Genomic DNA, 20744 nt, shown 5'->3' with positions numbered 1-20744 from the left:
CCATCTCCCTTACTTCCAGCTAGTAAGGATCACATAATTCCTAACAAAGTTTTGACACAGATTCCCAATTCGGGCATTCAGAATATATAGCACGTTGCTGTAAGCAAGCAGATTCTCATTCAAAGATGCAAGTTACTAGGTAGGAACAAGTTTGTATAGGTATTTCAAAGATGCCCAGAACTGAGCAAAACGTTGTATGTCTCCAACTCCTAGAAATAACTTCATGCCCCATCTCCCTTACTTCCAGCTAGTAAGGATCACATAATTCCTAACAAAGTTTTGACACAGATTTCCAATTCGGGCATTCAGAACATATAGCACGTTGCTGTAAGCAAGCACATTCTCATTCAAAGTTGCAAGTTACTATGTAGGAACAAGTTTGTACAGGTATTTCAAAGATGCCCAGAACTGAGCTAAACTTGGTATGTGTCCAACTCCTAGAAATAACTTCATGCCCCATCTCCCTTACTTCCAGCTAGTAAGGATCACATAATTTCTAATAAAGTTTTGACACAAATTCCCAATTCGGGCATTCAGAACATATAGCACGTTGCTGTAAGCGCGCATTCTCATTCAATGATGCAAGTTACTATGTAGGAACAAGTTTGTATAGGTATTTCAAAGATGCCCAGAACTGAGCTAAACTTGGTATGTGTCCAACTCCTAGAAATAACTTCATGCCCCATCTACCTTACTTCCAGCTAGTAAGGATCACATAATTCCTAACAAAGTTTTGACACAGATTCCCAATTCGGGCATTCAGAACATATAGCACGTTGCTGTAAGCAAGCACATTCTCATTCAAAGTTGCAAGTTACTAGGTAGGAACAAGTTTGTATAGGTATTTCAAAGATGCCCAGAACTGAGCTCAACTTGGTATGTGTCCAACTCCTAGAAATAACTTCATGCCCCATCTCCCTTACTTCCAGCTAGTAAGGATCACATAATTTCTAACAAAGTTTTGACACAGATTCCCTATTCGGGCATTCAGAACATATAGCACGTTGCTGCAAGCAAACAGATTCTCATTCAAAGATGCAAGTTACTAGGTAGGAACAAGTTTGTATAGGTATTTCAAAGATGCCCAGAACTGAGCTCAACTTGGTATGTGTCCATCTCCTAGAAATAACTTCATGCTCCATCTCACTTCCAGCTAGTAAGGATCACATAATTCCTAACAAAGTTTTGACACAGATTCCCAAATCGGGCATTCAGAACATATAGCACGTTGCTGCAAGCAAGCACATTCTCATTCAAAGATGCAAGTTACTAGGTAGGAACAAGTTTGTGTAGGTATTTCAAAAATGCCCAGAACTGAGCTAAACTTGGTATGTGTCCAACTCCTAGAAATAACTTCATGCTCCATCTCCCTTACTTCCAGCTAGTAAGGATCACATAATTCCTAACAAAGTTTTGACACAGATTGCCAATTCGGGCATTCAGAACATATAGCACGTTGCTGTAAGCAAGCACATTCTCATTCAAAGATGCAAGTTACTATGTAGGAACAAGTTTGTATAGGTATTTCAAAGATGCCCAGAACTGAGCTAAACTTGGTATGTGTCCAACTCCTAGAAATAACTTCATGCCCCATCTCCCTTACTTCCAGCTAGTAAGGATCACATAATTCCTAACAATGTTTTGACACAGATTGCCAATTCGGGCATTCAGAACATATAGCACGTTGCTGTAAGCAAGCACATTCTCATTCAAAGATGCAAGTACTATGTAGGAACAAGTTTGTATAGGTTTTTCTAAGATGCCCAGAACTGAGCTAAACTTGGTATGTGTCCAACTCCTAGAAATAACTTCATGCCCCATCTCCCTTACTTCCAGCTAGTAAGGATCACATAATTCCTAACAAAGTTTTGACACAGATTCCCAATTCGGGCGTTCAGAACATATAGCACGTTGCTGTAAGCAAGCACATTCTCATTCAAAGATGCAAGTTACTATGTAGGAACAAGTTTCTATAGGTATTTCAAAGATGCCCAGAACTGAGCTAAACTTGGTATGTGTTCAACTCCTATAAATAACTTCATGCCCCATCTCCCTTACTTCCAGCTAGTAAGGATCACATAATTCCTAACAAAGTTTTGACACAGATTCCCAATTCGGGCATTCAGAACATATAGCACGTTGCTGTAAGCAAGCAGATTCCCATTCAAAGATGCAAGTTACTATGTAGGAACAAGTTTGTATAGGTATTTCAAAGATGCCCAGAACTGAGCTAAACTTGGTATGTGTCCAACTCCTAGAAATAACTTCATGCCCCATCTCCCTTACTTCCAGCTAGTAAGGATGACATAATTCCTAACAAAGTTTTGACACAGATTCCCAATTCGGGCATTCAGAACATATAGCACGTTGCTGTAAGCAAGCACATTTTCATTCAAAGTTGCAAGTTACTATGTAGGAACAAGTTTGTATAGGTATTTCAAAGATGCCCAGAACTGAGCTAAACTTGGTATGTGTCCAACTCCTAGAAATGACTTCATGCCCCATCTCCCTTACTTCCAGCTAGTAAGGATCACATAATTCCTAACAAAGTTTTGACACAGATTCCCAATTCGGGCATTCAGAACATATAGCACGTTGCTGTAAGCAAGCACATTCTCATTCAAAGTTGCAAGTTACTATGTAGGAACAAGTTTGTATAGGTATTTCAAAGATGCCCAGAACTGAGCTAAACTTGGTATGTGTCCAACTCCTAGAAATAACTTCATGCCCCATCTCCCTTACTTCCAGCTAGTAAGGATCACATAATTCCTAACAGTTTTGACACAGATTCCCAATTCGGGCATTCAGAACATATAGCACGTTGCTGTAAGCAAGCAGATTCCCATTCAAAGATGCAAGTTACTATGTAGGAACAAGTTTGTATAGGTATTTCAAAGATGCCCAGAACTGAGCTAAACTTGGTATGTGTCCAACTCCTAGAAATAACTTCATGCCCCATCTCCCTTACTTCCAGCTAGTAAGGATCGCATAATTCCTAACAAAGTTTTGTCACAGATTCACTATTCGGGCATTCAGAACATATAGCACGTTGCTGCAAGCAAGCACATTCTCATTCAAAGTTGCAAGTTACTATGTAGGAACAAGTTTGTATAGGTATTTCAAAGATGCCCAGAACTGAGCTAAACTTGGTATGTCTCCAACTCCAAGAAATAACTTCATGCCCCATCTCCCTTACTTCCAGCTAGTAAGGATCACATAATTTCTAACAAAGTTTTGACACAGATTCCCAATTCGGGCATTCAGAACATATAGCACGTTGCTGTAAGCAAGCACAGTCTCATTCAAAGATGCAAGTTACTATGTAGGAACAAGCTTGTATAGGTATTTCAAAGATGCCCAGAACTGAGCTAAACGTTGTATGTGTCCAACTCCTAGAAATAACTTCATGCCCCATCTCCCTTACTTCCAGCTAGTAAGGATCACATAATTCCTAACAAAGTTTTGACACAGATTCCCAATTCGGGCATTCAGAACATATAGCACGTTGCTGTAAGCAAGCACATTCTCATTCAAAGTTGCAAGTTACTATGTAGGAACAAGTTTGTATAGGTATTTCAAAGATGCCCAGAACTGAGCTAAACTTGGTATGTGTCCAACTCCTAGAAATAACTTCATGCCCCATCTCCCTTACTTCCAGCTAGTAAGGATCACATAATTCCTAACAGTTTTGACACAGATTCCCAATTCGGGCATTCAGAACATATAGCACGTTGCTGTAAGCAAGCAGATTCCCATTCAAAGATGCAAGTTACTATGTAGGAACAAGTTTGTATAGGTATTTCAAAGATGCCCAGAACTGAGCTAAACTTGGTATGTGTCCAACTCCTAGAAATAACTTCATGCCCCATCTCCCTTACTTCCAGCTAGTAAGGATCACATAATTCCTAACAAAGTTTTGACACAGATTCCCTATTCGTGCATTCAGAACATATAGCACGTTGCTGCAAGCAAGCACATTCTCATTCAAAGTTGCAAGTTACTATGTAGGAACAAGTTTGTATAGGTATTTCAAAGATGCCCAGAACTGAGCTAAACTTGGTATGTCTCCAACTCCAAGAAATAACTTCATGCCCCTTCTCCCTTACTTCCAGCTGTAAGGATCACATAATTCCTAACAAAGTTTTGACACAGATTCCCAATTCGGGCATTTAGAACATATAGCACGTTGCTGTAAGCAAGCACATTCTCATTCAAAGTTGCAAGTTACTATGTAGGAACAAGTTTGTATAGGTATTTCAAAGATGCCCAGAACTGAGCTAAACTTGGTATGTGTCCAACTCCTAGAAATAACTTCATGCCCCATCTCCCTTACTTCCAGCTAGTAAGGATCACATAATTCCTAACAAAGTTTTGACACAGATTCCCTATTCGGGCATTCAGAACATATAGCACGTTGCTGTAACCAAGGACATTCTCATTCAAAGATGCAAGTTACTATGTAGGAACAAGTTTGTATAGGTATTTCAAAGATGCCCAGAACTGAGCTAAACTTGGTATGTGTCCAACTCCTAGATATAACTTCATGCCCCATCTCCCTTACTTCCAGCTAGTAAGGATCACATAATTCCTACCAAGTTTTGACACAGATTCCCAATTCGGGCATTCAGAACATATAGCACGTTGCTGTAAGCAAGCACATTTTCATTCAAAGTTGCAAGTTACTATGTAGGAACAAGTTTGTATAGGTATTTCAAAGATGCCCAGAACTGAGCTAAACTTGGTATGTGTCCAACTCCTAGAAATATCTTCATGCCCCATCTCCCTTACTTCCAGCTAGTAAGGATCGCATAATTCCTAACAAAGTTTTGACACAGATTCCCAATTCGGGCATTCAGAACATATAGCACGTTGCTGTAAGCAAGCACATTTTCATTCAAAGATGCAAGTTACTATGTACGAACAAGTTTGTATAGGTATTTCAAAGATGCCCAGAACTGAGCTAAACTTGGTATGTGTCCAACTCCTAGAAATAACTTCATGCCCCATCTCCCTTACTTCCAGCTAGTAAGGATCGCATAATTCCTAACAAAGTTTTGTCACAGATTCACTATTCGGGCATTCAGAACATATAGCACGTTGCTGCAAGCAAGCACATTCTCATTCAAAGTTGCAAGTTACTATGTAGGAACAAGTTTGTATAGGTATTTCAAAGATGCCCAGAACTGAGCTAAACTTGGTATGTCTCCAACTCCAAGAAATAACTTCATGCCCCATCTCCCTTACTTCCAGCTAGTAAGGATCACATAATTTCTAACAAAGTTTTGACACAGATTCCCAATTCGGGCATTCAGAACATATAGCACGTTGCTGTAAGCAAGCACAGTCTCATTCAAAGATGCAAGTTACTATGTAGGAACAAGCTTGTATAGGTATTTCAAAGATGCCCAGAACTGAGCTAAACGTTGTATGTCTCCAACTCCTAGAAATAACTTCATGCCCCATCTCCCTTACTTCCAGCTAGTAAGGATCACATAATTCCTAACAAAGTTTTGACACAGATTCCCAATTCAGGCACTCAGAACATATAGCACGTTGCTGTAAGCAAGCAGATTCTCATTCAAAGATGCAAGTTACTATGTAGGAACAAGTTTGTATAGGTATTTCAAAGATGCCCAGAACTGAGCAAAACGTTGTATGTCTCCAACTCCTAGAAATAACTTCATGCCCCATCTCCCTTACTTCCAGCTAGTAAGGATCACATAATTCCTAACAAAGTTTTGACACAGATTTCCAATTCGGGCATTCAGAACATATACCACGTTGCTGTAAGCAAGCACATTCTCATTCAAAGTTGCAAGTTACTATGTAGGAACAAGTTTGTATAGGTATTTCAAAGATGCCCAGAACTGAGCTAAACTTGGTATGTGTCCAACTCCTAGAAATAACTTCATGCCCCATCTCCCTTACTTCCAGCTAGTAAGGATCACATAATTCCTAACAAAGTTTTGACACAGTTTCCCTATTCGGGCATTCAGAACATATAGCACGTTGCTGCAAGCAAGCACATTCTCATTCAAAGTTGCAAGTTAGTATGTAGGAACAAGTTTGTATAGGTATTTCAAAGATGCCCAGAACTGAGCTAAACTTGGTATGTCTCCAACTCCAAGAAATAACTTCCTGCCCCTTCTCCCTTACTTCCAGCTAGTAAGGATCACATAATTCCTAACAAAGTTTTGACACAGATTCCCAATTCGGGCATTTAGAACATATAGCACGTTGCTGTAAGCAAGCACATTCTCATTCAAAGTTGCAAGTTACTATGTAGGAACAAGTTTGTATAGGTATTTCAAAGATGCCCAGAACTGAGCTAAACTTGGTATGTGTCCAACTCCTAGAAATAACTTCATGCCCCATCTCCCTTACTTCCAGCTAGTAAGGATCACATAATTCCTAACAAAGATTTGACACAGATTCCCTATTCGGGCATTCAGAACATATAGCACGTTGCTGTAACCAAGGACATTCTCATTCAAAGATGCAAGTTACTATGTAGGAACAAGTTTGTATAGGTATTTCAAAGATGCCCAGAACTGAGCTAAACTTGGTATGGGTCCAACTCCTAGAAATAACTTCATGCCCCATCTCCCTTACTTCCAGCTAGTAAGGATCGCATAATTCCTAACAAAGTTTTGACACAGATTCACTATTCGGGCATTCAGAACATATAGCACGTTGCTGCAAGCAAGCACATTCTCATTCAAAGTTGCAAGTTACTATGTAGGAACAAGTTTGTATAGGTATTTCAAAGATGCCCAGAACTGAGCTAAACTTGGTATGTCTCCAACTCCAAGAAATAACTTCATGCCCCATCTCCCTTACTTCCAGCTAGTAAGGATCACATAATTTCTAACAAAGTTTTGACACAGATTCCCAATTCGGGCATTCAGAACATATAGCACGTTGCTGTAAGCAAGCACAGTCTCATTCAAAGATGCAAGTTACTATGTAGGAACAAGCTTGTATAGGTATTTCAAAGATGCCCAGAACTGAGTTAAACGTTGTATGTCTCCAACTCCTAGAAATAACTTCATGCCCCATCTCCCTTACTTCCAGCTAGTAAGGATCACATAATTCCTAACAAAGTTTTGACACAGATTCCCAATTCAGGCACTCAGAACATATAGCACGTTGCTGTAAGCAAGCAGATTCTCATTCAAAGATGCAAGTTACTATGTAGGAACAAGTTTGTATAGGTATTTCAAAGATGCCCAGAACTGAGCTAAACTTGATATGTCTCCAACTCCTAGAAATAACTTCATGCCCCATCTCACTTACTTCCAGCTAGTGAGGATCACATAATTCCTAACAAAGTTTTGACACAGATTCCCAATTCGGGCATTCAGAACCTATAGCACGTTGCTGTAAGCAAGCACATTCTCATTCAAAGTTGCAAGTTACTATGTGTGAACAGGTTTGTATAGGTATTTCAAAGATGCCCAGAACTGAGCTAAACGTTGTATGTCTCAAACTCCTAGAAAAATCTTCATGCCCCATCTCCCTTACTTCCAGCTAGTAAGGATCACATAATTTCTAACAAAGTTTTGACACAGATTCCCAATTCGGGCATTCAGAACATATAGCACGTTGCTGTAAGCAAGCACAGTCTCATTCAAAGTTGCAAGTTACTATGTAGGAACAAGTTTGTATAGGTATTTCAAAGATGCCCAGAACTGAGCTAAACGTTGTATGTCTCCAACTCCTAGAAATAACTTCATGCCCCATCTCCCTTACTTCCAGCTAGTAAGGATCACATAATTCCTAACAAAGATTTGACACAGATTCCCAATTCAGGCATTCAGAACATATAGCACATTGCTGTAAGCAAGCAGATTCTCATTCAAAGATGCAAGTTACTATGTAGGAACAAGTTTGTATAGGTATTTCAAAGATGCCCAGAACTGAGCAAAACGTTGTATGTCTCCAACTCCTAGAAATAACTTCAAGCCCCATCTCCCTTACTTCCAGCTAGTAAGGATCACATAATTCCTAACAAAGTTTTGACACAGATTTCCAATTCGGGCATTCAGAACATATAGCACGTTGCTCTAAGCAAGCACATTCTCATTCAAAGTTGCAAGTTACTATGTAGGAAAAAGTTTGTATAGGTATTTCAAAGATGCCCAGAACTGAGCTAAACTTGGTATGTCTCCAACTCCTAGAAATAACTTCATGCCCCATATCCCTTACTTCCAGCTAGTAAGGATCACATAATTCCTAACAAAGTTTTGACACAGATTCCCAATTCGGGCATTGAGAACATATAGCACGTTGCTGTAAGCAAGCACATTCTCATTCAATGTTGCAAGTTACTATGTAGGAACAAGTTTGTATAGGTATTTAAAAAATGCCGAGATCTGAGCTAAAAGTTGTATGTCTCCAACTCCTAGAAATAACTTCATGCCCCATCTCCCTTACTTCCATCTAGTAAGGATCACATAATTTCTAACAAAATTTTGACATAGATTCCCAATTCGGGCAATCAGAACATATAGCACGTTGCTGTAAGCAAGCACATTCTCATTCAAAGATGCAAGTTACTATGTAGGAACAAGTTTGTATAGGTATTTCAAAGATGTCCAGAACTGAACTAAACTTGGTATGTGTCCAACCTCTAGAAATATTTTCATGCCCCAACTCCCTTACTTTCAGCTAGTAAGGATCACATAATTCCTAACAAAGTTTTGACACAGATTCCCAATTCGGGCATTCAGAACATATAGCACGTTGCTGTAAGCAAGCACATTCTCATTCAAAGTTGCAAGTTACTATGTAGGAACAAGTTTGTATAGGTATTTCAAAGATGCCCAGAACTGAGCTAAACGTTGTATGTCTCCAACTCCTAGAAATAACTTCATGCCCCATCTCCCTTACTTACATCTAGTAATGATCACATAATTACTAACAAAGTTTTGACACAGATTCCCAATTAGGGCATTCAGAACATATAGCACGTTGCTGTAAGCAAGCACATTCTCATTCAAAGTTGCAAGTTACTATGTAGGAACCTGTTTGAATAGGACATTCAATGATGCCCAGAACTGAGCTAAACTTAGTATGTCTCCAACTCCTAGAAATAACTTCATGCCCCATCTCCCTTACTTCCAGCAAGTAAGGATCACATAATTTCTAATAAAGTTTTGACACAAATTCCCAATTCGGGCATTCAGAACATACAGCACGTTGCTGTAAGCGCGCATTCTCATTCAATGATGCAAGTTACTATGTAGGAACAAGTTTGTATAGGTATTTCAAAGATGCCCAGAACTGAGCTAAACTTGGTATGTGTCCAACTCCTAGAAATAACTTCATGCCCCATCTCCCTTACTTCCAGCTAGTAAGGATCACATAATTCCTAACAAAGTTTTGACACAGATTCCCTATTCGGGCATTCAGAACATATAGCACGTTGCTGCAAGCAAGCACATTCTCATTCAAAGTTGCAAGTTACTATGTAGGAACAAGTTTGTATAGGTATTTCAAAGATGCCCAGAACTGAGCTAAACTTGGTATGTCTCCAACTCCAAGAAATAACTTCATGCCCCTTCTCCCTTACTTCCAGCTAGTAAGGATCACATAATTCCTAACAAAGTTTTGACACAGATTCCCAATTCGGGCATTTAGAACATATAGCACGTTGCTGTAAGCAAGCACATTCTCATTCAAGTTTGCAAGTTACTATGTAGGAACAAGTTTGTATAGGTATTTCAAAGATGCCCAGAACTGAGCTAAACTTGGTATGTGTCCAACTCCTAGAAATAACTTCATGCCCCATCTCCCTTACTTCCAGCTAGTAAGGATCACATAATTCCTAACAAAGTTTTGACACAGATTCCCAATTCGGGCATTCAGAACATATAGCACATTGCTGTAAGCAAGCACATTTTCATTCAAAGTTGCAAGTTACTATGTAGGAACAAGTTTGTATAGGTATTTCAAAGATGCCCAGAACTGAGCTAAACTTGGTATGTGTCCAACTCCTAGAAATAACTTCATGCCCCATCTCCCTTACTTCCAGCTAGTAAGGATCACATAGTTCCTAACAAAGTTTTGACACAGATTCCCAATTCGGGCATTCAGAACATATAGCACGTTGCTGTAAGCAAGCACATTCTCATTCAAAGTTGCAAGTTATTATGTAGGAACAAGTTTGTATAGGTATTTAAAAAATGCCGAGAACTGAGCTAAACGTTGTATGTCTCCAACTCCTAGAAATAACTTGATGCCCCATCTCCCTTACTTCCATCTAGTAAGGATCACATAATTTCTAACAAAATTTTGACATAGATTCCCAATTCGGGCAATCAGAACATATAGCACGTTGCTGTAAGCAAGCACATTCTCATTCAAAGATGCAAGTTACTATGTAGGAACAAGTTTGTATAGGTATTTCAAAGATGCCCAGAACTGAACTAAACTTGGTATGTGTCCAACCTCTAGAAATATTTTCATGCCCCAACTCCCTTACTTCCAGCTAGTAAGGATCACATAATTCCTAACAAAGTTTTGACACAGATTCCCAATTCGGGCATTCAGAACATATAGCACGTTGCTGTAAGCAAGCACATTCTCATTCAAAGTTGCAAGTTACTATGTAGGAACAAGTTTGTATAGGTATTTCAAAGATGCCCAGAACTGAGCTAAACGTTGTATGTCTCCAACTCCTAGAAATAACTTCATGCCCCATCTCCCTTACTTCCATCTAGTAATGATCACATAATTACTAACAAAGTTTTGACACAGATTCCCAATTCGGGCATTCAGAACATATAGCACGTTGCTGTAAGCAAGCACATTCTCATTCAAAGTTGCAAGTTACTATGTAGGAACCTGTTTGAATAGGACTTTCAATGATGCCCAGAACTGAGCTAAACTTAGTATGTCTCCAACTCCTAGAAATAACTTCATGCCCCATCTCCCTTACATCCATTTGGTAAGGATCACATAATTTCTAATAAAGTTTTGACACAAATTCCCAATTCGGGCATTCAGAACATATAGCACGTTGCTGTAAGCGCGCATTCTCATTCAATGATGCAAGTTACTATGTAGGAACAAGTTTGTATAGGTATTTCAAAGATGCCCAGAACTGAGATAAACGTTGTTTGTCTCCAACTCCTAGAAATAACTTCATGCCCAATCTCCCTTACTTCAATCTAGTAATGATCACATAATTCCTAACAAAGTTTTGACACAGATTCCCAATTCAGGCATTCAGAACATATAGCACGTTGCTGTAAGCAAGCACATTCTCATTCAATGTTGCAAGTTACTATGTAGGAACAAGTTTGTATAGGTATTTCAAAGATGCCGAGAACTGAGCTAAACGTTGTATGTCTCCAACTCCTAGAAATAACTTCATGCCCCATCTCCCTTACTTCCATCTAGTAAGGATCACATAATTTCTAACAAAGTTTTGACACCGATTCCCAATTCGGGCATTCAGAACATATAGCACGTTGCTGTAAGCAAGCACATTCTCATTCAAAGATGCAAGTTACTATGTAGGAACAAGTTTGTATAGGTATTTCAAAGATGCCCAGAACTTAACTAAACTTGGTATGTGTCCAACCTCTAGAAATATCGTCATGCCCTAACTCCCTTACTTCCAGCTAGTAAGGATCACATAATTCCTAAAAAAGTTATGACACAGATTCCCAATTCGGGCATTCAGAACATATAGCACGTTGCTGTAAGCAAGCACATTCTCATTCAAAGTTGCAAGTTACTATGTAGGGACAAGTTTGTATAGGTATTTCAAAGATGCCCAGAACTGAGCTAAACGTTGTATGTCTCCAACTCCTAGAAATATCTTCATGCCCCAACTCCCTTACTTCCAGCTAGTAAGGATCACATAATTCCTAACAAAGATTTGACACAGATTCCCAATTCGGGCATTCAGAACCTATAGCACGTTGCTCTAAGCAAGCACATTCTCATTCAAAGTTGCAAGTTACTATGTAGGAACAAGTTTGTATAGGTATTTCAAAGATTCCCAGAACTGAGCTAAACTTGGTATGTGTCCAACTCCTAGAAATAACTTCATGCCCCATCTCCCTTACTTCCAGCTAGTAAGGATCACATAATTCCTAACAAAGTTTTGACACAGATTCCCAATTCGGGCATTCAGAACATATAGCACGTTGCTGTAAGCAAGCACATTTTCATTCAAAGTTGCAAGTTACTATGTAGGAACAAGTTTGTATAGGTATTTCAAAGATGCCCAGAACTGAGCTAAACTTGGTATGTGTCCAACTCCTAGAAATAACTTCATGCCCCATCTCCCTTACTTCCAGCTAGTAAGGATCACATAATTCCTAACAAAGTTTTGACACAGATTCTCAATTCGGGCATTCAGAACATATAGCACGTTGCTGTAAGCAAGCAGATTCTCATTCAAAGATGCAAGTTACTATGTAGGAACAAGTTTGTATAGGTATTTCAAAGATGCCCAGAACTGAGCTAAACTTGGTATGTGTCCAACTCCTAGAAATAACTTCATGCCCCATCTCCCTTACTTCCAGCAAATTAGGATCACATAATTCCTAACAAAGTTTTGACACAGATTCCCAATTCGGGCATTCAGAACATATAGCACGTTGCTGTAAGCAAGCACATTTTCATTCAAAGTTGCAAGTTACTATGTAGGAACAAGTTTGTATAGGTATTTCAAAGATGCCCAGAACTGAGCTAAACTTGGTATGTGTCCAACTCCTAGAAATAACTTCATGCCCCATCTCCCTTACTTCCAGCTAGTAAGGATCACATAATTCCTAACAAAGTTTTGACACAGATTCCCAATTCGGGCATTCAGAACATATAGCACGTTGCTGCAAGCAAGCACATTCTCATTCAAAGATGCAAGTTACTATGTAGGAACAAGTTTGTATAGGTATTTCAAAGATGCCCAGAACTGAGCTAATCTTAGTATGTCTCCAACTCCAAGAAATAACTTCATGCCCCATCTCCATTACTTCTAGCTAGTAAGGATCACATAATTCCTAACAAAGTTTTGACACAGATTCCCAATTCGGGCATTCAGAACATATAGCACGTTGCTGTAAGCAAGCACATTCTCATTCAAAGTTGCAAGTTACTATGTAGGAACAAGTTTGTATAGGTATTTCAAAGATGCCCAGAACTGAGCTAAACTTGGTATGTGTCCAACTCCTAGAAATAACTTCATGCCCCATCTCCCTTACTTCCAGCTAGTAAGGATCACATAATTCCTAACAAAGTTTTGACACAGATTCCCAATTCGGGCATTCAGAACATATAGCACGTTGCTCTAATCAAGCACATTTTCATTCAAAGTTGCAAGTTACTATGTAGGAACAAGTTTGTATAGGTATTTCAAAGATGCCCAGAACTGAGCTAAACTTGGTATGTGTCCAACTCCTAGAAATAACTTCATGCCCCATCTCCCTTACTTTCACCTAGTAAGGATCACATAATTCCTAACAGTTTTGACACAGATTCCCAATTCGGGCATTCAGAACATATAGCACGTTGCTGTAAGCAAGCAGATTCCCATTCAAAGATGCAAGTTACTATGTAGGAACAAATTTGTATAGGTATTTCAAAGATGCCCAGAACTGAGCTAAACTTGGTATGTGTCCAACTCCTAGAAATAACTTCATGCCCCATCTCCCTTACTTCCAGCTAGTAAGGATCACATAATTCCTAACAAAGTTTTGACACAGATTCCCAATTCGGGCATTCAGAACATATAGCACGTTGCTGCAAGAAAGCACATTCTCATTCAAAGATGCAAGTTACTATGTAGGAACAAGTTTGTATAGGTATTTCAAAGATGCCCAGAACTGAGCTAAACTTGGTATGTGTCCAACTCCTAGAAATAACTTCATGCCCCATCTCCCTTACTTCCAGCTAGTAAGGATCGCATAATTCCTAACAAAGTTTTGACACAGTTTCCCTATTCGGTCATTCAGAACATATAGCACGTTGCTGTAAGCAAGCACATTCTCATTCAAAGATGCAAGTTACTATGTAGGAACAAGTTTGTATAGGTATTTCAAAGATGCCCAGAACTTAACTAAACTTGGTATGTGTCCAACCTCTAGAAATATCGTCATGCCCTAACTCCCTTACTTCCAGCTAGTAAGGATCACATAATTCCTAACAAAGTTATGACACAGATTCCCAATTCGGGCATTCAGAACATATAGCACGTTGCTGTAAGCAAGCACATTCTCATTCAAAGTTGCAAGTTACTATGTAGGGACAAGTTTGTATAGGTATTTCAAAGATGCCCAGAACTGAGCTAAACGTTGTATGTCTCCAACTCCTAGAAATATCTTCATGCCCCATCTCCCTTACTTCCAGCTAGTAAGGATCACATAATTCCTAACAAAGTTTTGACACAGATTCCCAATTCGGGCATTCAGAACCTATAGCACGTTGCTCTAAGCAAGCACATTCTCATTCAAAGTTGCAAGTTACTATGTAGGAACAAGTTTGTATAGGTATTTCAAAGATTCCCAGAACTGAGCTAAACTTGGTATGTGTCCAACTCCTAGAAATAACTTCATGCCCCATCTCCCTTACTTCCAGCTAGTAAGGATCACATAATTCCTAACAAAGTTTTGACACAGATTCCCAATTCGGGCATTCAGAACATATAGCACGTTGCTGTAAGCAAGCACATTTTCATTCAAAGTTGCAAGTTACTATGTAGGAACAAGTTTGTATAGGTATTTCAAAGATGCCCAGAACTGAGCTAAACTTGGTATGTGTCCAACTCCTAGAAATAACTTCATGCCCCATCTCCCTTACTTCCAGCTAGTAAGGATCACATAATTCCTAACAAAGTTTTGACACAGATTCTCAATTCGGGCATTCAGAACATATAGCACGTTGCTGTAAGCAAGCAGATTCTCATTCAAAGATGCAAGTTACTATGTAGGAACAAGTTTGTATAGGTATTTCAAAGATGCCCAGAACTGAGCTAAACTTGGTATGTGTCCAACTCCTAGAAATAACTTCATGCCCCATCTCCCTTACTTCCAGCAAATTAGGATCACATAATTCCTAACAAAGTTTTGACACAGATTCCCAAATCGGGCATTCAGAACATATAGCACGTTGCTGCAAGCAAGCACATTGTCATTCAAAGTTGCAAGTTACTATGTAGGAACAAATTTGTATAGGTATTTCAAAGATGCCCAGAACTGACCTAAACTTGGTATGTCTCCAACTCCAAGAAATAACTTCATGCCCCATCTCCCTTACTTCCAGCTAGTAAGGATCACATAATTCCTAACAAAGTTTTGACACAGATTGCCAATTCGGGCATTCAGAACATATAGCACGTTGCTGTAAGCAAGCACATTCTCATTCAAAGTTGCAAGTTACTATGTAGGAACAAGTTTGTATAGGTATTTCAAAGATGCCCAGAACTGAGCTAAACTTGGTATGTGTCCAACTCCTAGAAATAACTTCATGCCCCATCTCCCTTACTTCCAGCTAGTAAGGATCGCATAATTCCTAACAAAGTTTTGACACAGATTGCCAATTCGGGCATTCAGAACATATAGCACGTTGCTGTAAGCAAGCACATTCTCATTCAAAGATGCAAGTTACTATGTAGGAACAAGTTTGTATAGGTATTTCAAAGATGCCCAGAACTGAGCTAAACTTGGTATGTGTCCAACTCCTAGAAATAACTTCATGCCCCATCTCCCTTACTTCCAGCTAGTAAGGATCGCATAATTCCTAACAAAGTTTTGACACAGTTTCCCTATTCGGGCATTCAGAACATATAGCACGTTGCTGTAAGCAAGCACATTCTCATTCAAAGTTGCAAGTTACTATGTAGGAACAAGTTTGTATAGGTATTTCAAAGATGCCCAGAACTGAGCTAAACTTGGTATGTCTCCAACTCCAAGAAATAACTTCATGCCCCTTCTCCCTTACTTCCAGCTAGTAAGGATCACATAATTCCTAACAAAGTTTTGACACAGATTCCCAATTCGGGCATTCAGAACATATAGCACGTTGCTGTAAGCAGGCACATTCTCATTCAAAGTTGCAAGTTACTATGTAGGAACAAGTTTGTATAGGTATTTCAAAGATGCCCAGAACTGAGCTAAACTTGGTATGTGTCCAACTCCTAGAAATAACTTCATGCCCCATCTCCCTTACTTCCAGCTAGAAAGGATCACATAATTCCTAACAAAGTTTTGACACAGATTCCCAATTCGGGCATTCAGATCATATAGCACGTTGCTGTAAGCAAGCACATTCTCATTCAAAGATGCAAGTTACTATGTAGGAACAAGTTTGTATAGGTATTTCAAAGATGCCCAGAACTGAGCTAAACTTGGTATGTGTCCAACTCCTAGAAATAACTTCATGCCCCATCTCCCTTACTTCCAGCTAGTAAGGATCACATAATTCCTAACAAAGTTTTGACACAGATTGCCAATTCGGGCATTAAGAACATATAGCACGTTGCTGTAAGCAAGCACATTCTCATTCAAAGATGCAAGTTACTATGTAGGAACAAGTTTGTATAGGTATTTCAAAGATGCCCAGAACTGAGCTAAACTTGGTATGTGTCCAACTCCTAGAAATAACTTCATGCCCCATCTCCCTTACTTCCAGCTAGTAAGGATCACATAATTCCTAACAAAGTTTTGACACAGATTCCCAAATCGGGCATTCAGAACATATAGCACGTTGCTGCAAGCAAGCACATTCTCATTCAAAGTTGCAAGTTACTATGTAGGAACAAGTTTGTATAGGTATTTCAAAGATGCCCAGAACTGAGCTAAACGTGGTATGTGTCCAACTCCAAGAAATAACTTCATGCCCCATCTCCCTTACTTCCAGCTAGTAAGGATCACATAATTCCTAACAAAGTTTTGACACAGATTCCCAATTCGGGCATTCAGAACATATAGCACGTTGCTGTAAGCAAGCACATTCTCATTCAAAGTTGCAAGTTACTATGTAGGAACAAGTTTGTATAGGTATTTCAAAGATGCCCAGAACTGAGCTAAACTTGGTATGTGTCCAACTCCTAGAAATAACTTCATGCCCCATCTCCCTTACTTCCAGCTAGTAAGGATCATATAATTCCTAACAAAGTTTTGACACAGATTCCCAATTCGGGCATTCAGAACATATAGCACGTTGCTGTAAGCAAGCACATTCTCATTCAAAGTTGCAAGTTACTATGTAGGAACAAGTTTGTATAGGTATTTCAAAGATGCCCAGAACTGAGCTAAACTTGGTATGTGTCCAACTCCTAGAAATAACTTCATGCCCCATCTCCCTTACTTCCAGCTAGTAAGGATCACATAATTCCTAACAAAGTTTTGACACAGATTCCCAATTCGGGCATTCAGAACATATAGCATGTTGCTCTAAGCAAGCACATTTTCATTCAAAGTTTCAAGTTACTATGTAGGAACAAGTTTGTATAGGTATTTCAAAGATGCCCAGAACTGAGCTAAACTTGGTATGTGTCCAACTCCTAGAAATAACTTCATGCCCCATCTCCCTTACTTCCAGCTAGTAAGGATCACATAATTCCTAACAAAGTTTTGACACAGATTGCCAATTCGGGCATTCAGAACATATAGCACGTTGCTGTAAGCAAGCACATTCTCATTCAAAGATGCAAGTTACTATGTAGGAACAAGTTTGTATAGGTATTTCAAAGATGCCCAGAACTGAGCTAAACTTGGTATGTGTCCAACTCCTAGAAATAACTTCATGCTCCATCTCCCTTACTTCCAGCTAGTAAGGATCACATAATTCCTAACAAAGTTTTGACACAGATTGCCAATTCGGGCATTCAGAACATATAGCACGTTGCTGCAAGCAAGCACATTTTCATTCAAAGTTGCAAGTTACTATGTAGGAACAAGTTTGTATAGGTATTTCAAAGATGCCCAGAACTGAGCTAAACGTGGTATGTGTCCAACTCCAAGAAATAACTTCATGCCCCATCTCCCTTACTTCCAGCTAGTAAGGATCACATAATTCCTAACAAAGTTTTGACACAGATTCCCAATTCGGGCATTCAGAACATATAGCACGTTGCTGTAAGCAAGCACATTTTCATTCAAAGTTGCAAGTTACTATGTAGGAACAAGTTTGTATAGGTATTTCAAAGATGCCCAGAACTGAGCTAAACTTGGTATGTGTCCAACTCCTAGAAATAACTTCATGCCCCATCTGCCTTACTTCCAGCTAGTAAGGATCACATAATTCCTAAGAAAGATTTGACACAGATTCCCAATTCGGGCATTCAGAACATATAGCACGTTGCTGTAAGCAAGCACATTCTCATTCAAAGATGCAAGTTACTATGTAGGAACAAGTTTGTATAGGTATTTCAAAGATGCCCAGAACTGAGCTAAACTTGGTATGTCTCCAACTCCAAGAAATAACTTCATGCCCCTTCTCCCTTACTTCCAGCTAGTAAGGATCACATAATTCCTAACAAAGTTTTGACACAGATTCCCAATTCGGGCATTCAGAACATATAGCACGTTGCTGTTAGCAGGCACATTCTCATTCAAAGTTGCAAGTTACTATGTAGGAACAAGTTTGTATAGGTATTTCAAAGATGCCCAGAACTGAGCTAAACTTGGTATGTGTCCAACTCCTAGAAATAACTTCATGCCCCATCTCCCTTACTTCCAGCTAGTAAGGATCACATAATTCCTAACAAAGTTTTGACACAGATTCCCAATTCGGGCATTCAGAACATATAGCACGTTGCTGTAAGCAAGCACATTCTCATTCAAAGATGCAAGTTACTATGTAGGAACAAGTTTGTATAGGTATTTCAAAGATGCCCAGAACTGAGCTAAACTTGGTATGTGTCCAACTCCTAGAAATAACTTCATGCCCCATCTCCCTTACTTCCAGCTAGTAAGGATCACATAATTCCTAACAAAGTTTTGACACAGATTGCCAATTCGGGCATTCAGAACATATAGCACGTTGCTGTAAGCAAGCACATTCTCATTCAAAGATGCAAGTTACTATGTAGGAACAAGTTTGTATAGGTATTTCAAAGATGCCCAGAACTGAGCTAAACTTGGTATGTGTCCAACTCCTAGAAATAACTTCATGCTCCATCTCCCTTACTTCCAGCTAGTAAGAATCACATAATTCCTAACAAAGTTTTGACACAGATTCCCAAATCGGGCATTCAGAACATATAGCACGTTGCTGCAAGCAAGCACATTCTCATTCAAGTTGCAAGTTACTATGTAGGAACAAATTTGTATAGGTATTTCAAAGATGCCCAGAACTGAGCTAAACTTGGTATGTCTCCAACTCCAAGAAATAACTTCATGCCCCATCTCCCTTACTTCCAGGTAGTAAGGATCGCATAATTCCTAACAAAGTTTTGACACAGATTCCCAATTCCGGCATTCAGAACATATAGCACGTTGCTGTAAGCAAGCACATTCTCATTCAAAGTTGCAAGTTACTATGTAGGAACAAGTTTGTATAGGTATTTCAAAGATGCCCAGAACTGAGCTAAACTTGGTATGTGTCCAACTCCTAGAAATAACTTCATGCCCCATCTCCCTTACTTCCAGCTAGTAAGGATCGCATAATTCCTAACAAAGTTTTGACACAGATTGCCATTTCGGGCATTCAGAACATATAGCACGTTGCTGTAAGCAAGCACATTCTCATTCAAAGATGCAAGTTACTATGTAGGAACAAGTTTGTATAGGTATTTCAAAGATGCCCAGATCTGAGCTAAACTTGGTATGTGTCCAACTCCTAGAAATAACTTCATGCCCCATCTCCCTTACTTCCAGCTAGTAAGGATCGCATAATTCCTAACAAAGTTTTGACACAGTTTCCCTATTCGGGCATTCAGAACATATAGCACGTTGCTGCAAGCAAGCACATTCTCATTCAAAGTTGAAAGTTACTATGTAGGAACAAGTTTGTATAGGTATTTCAAAGATGCCCAGAACTGAGCTAAACTTGGTATGTCTCCAACTCCAAGAAATAACTTCATGCCCCTTCTCCCTTACTTCCAGCTAGTAAGGATCACATAATTCCTAACAAAGTTTTGACACAGATTCCCAATTCGGGCATTCAGTACATATAGCACGTTGCTGTAAGCAGGCACATTCTCATTCAAAGTTGCAAGTTACTATGTAGGAACAAGTTTGTATAGGTATTTCAAAGATGCCCAGAACTGAGCTAAACTTGGTATGTGTCCAACTCCTAGAAATAACTTCATGCCCCATCTCCCTTACTTCCAGCTAGTAAGGATCATATAATTCCTAACAATGTTTGGACACAGATTGCCAATTCGGGCATTCAGAACATATAGCACGTTGCTGTAAGCAAGCACATTCTCATTCAAAGATGCAAGTTACTAGGTAGGAACAAGTTTGTATAGGTATTTCAAAGATGCCCAGAACTGAGCTAAACTTGGTATGTGTCCAACTCCTAGAAATAACTTCATGCCCCATCTCCCTTACTTCCAGCTAGTAAGGATCACATAATTCCTAACAAAGTTTTGACACAGATTGCCAATTCGGGCATTCAGAACATATAGCACGTTGCTGTAAGCAAGCACATTCTCATTCAAAGATGCAAGTTACTATGTAGGAACAAGTTTGTATAGGTATTTCAAAGATGCCCAGAACTGAGCTAAACTTGGTATATGTCCAACTCCTAGAAATAACTTCATGCCCCATCTCCCTTACTTC

This window comes from Diceros bicornis, chromosome 9 (genome assembly GCF_020826845.1).
Source record: "Diceros bicornis minor isolate mBicDic1 chromosome 9, mDicBic1.mat.cur, whole genome shotgun sequence".
Taxonomy (NCBI): domain Eukaryota; kingdom Metazoa; phylum Chordata; class Mammalia; order Perissodactyla; family Rhinocerotidae; genus Diceros; species Diceros bicornis.
The sequence above is the reverse complement of the archived record's forward strand: the minus strand, read 5'-3'. Positions refer to the sequence as shown.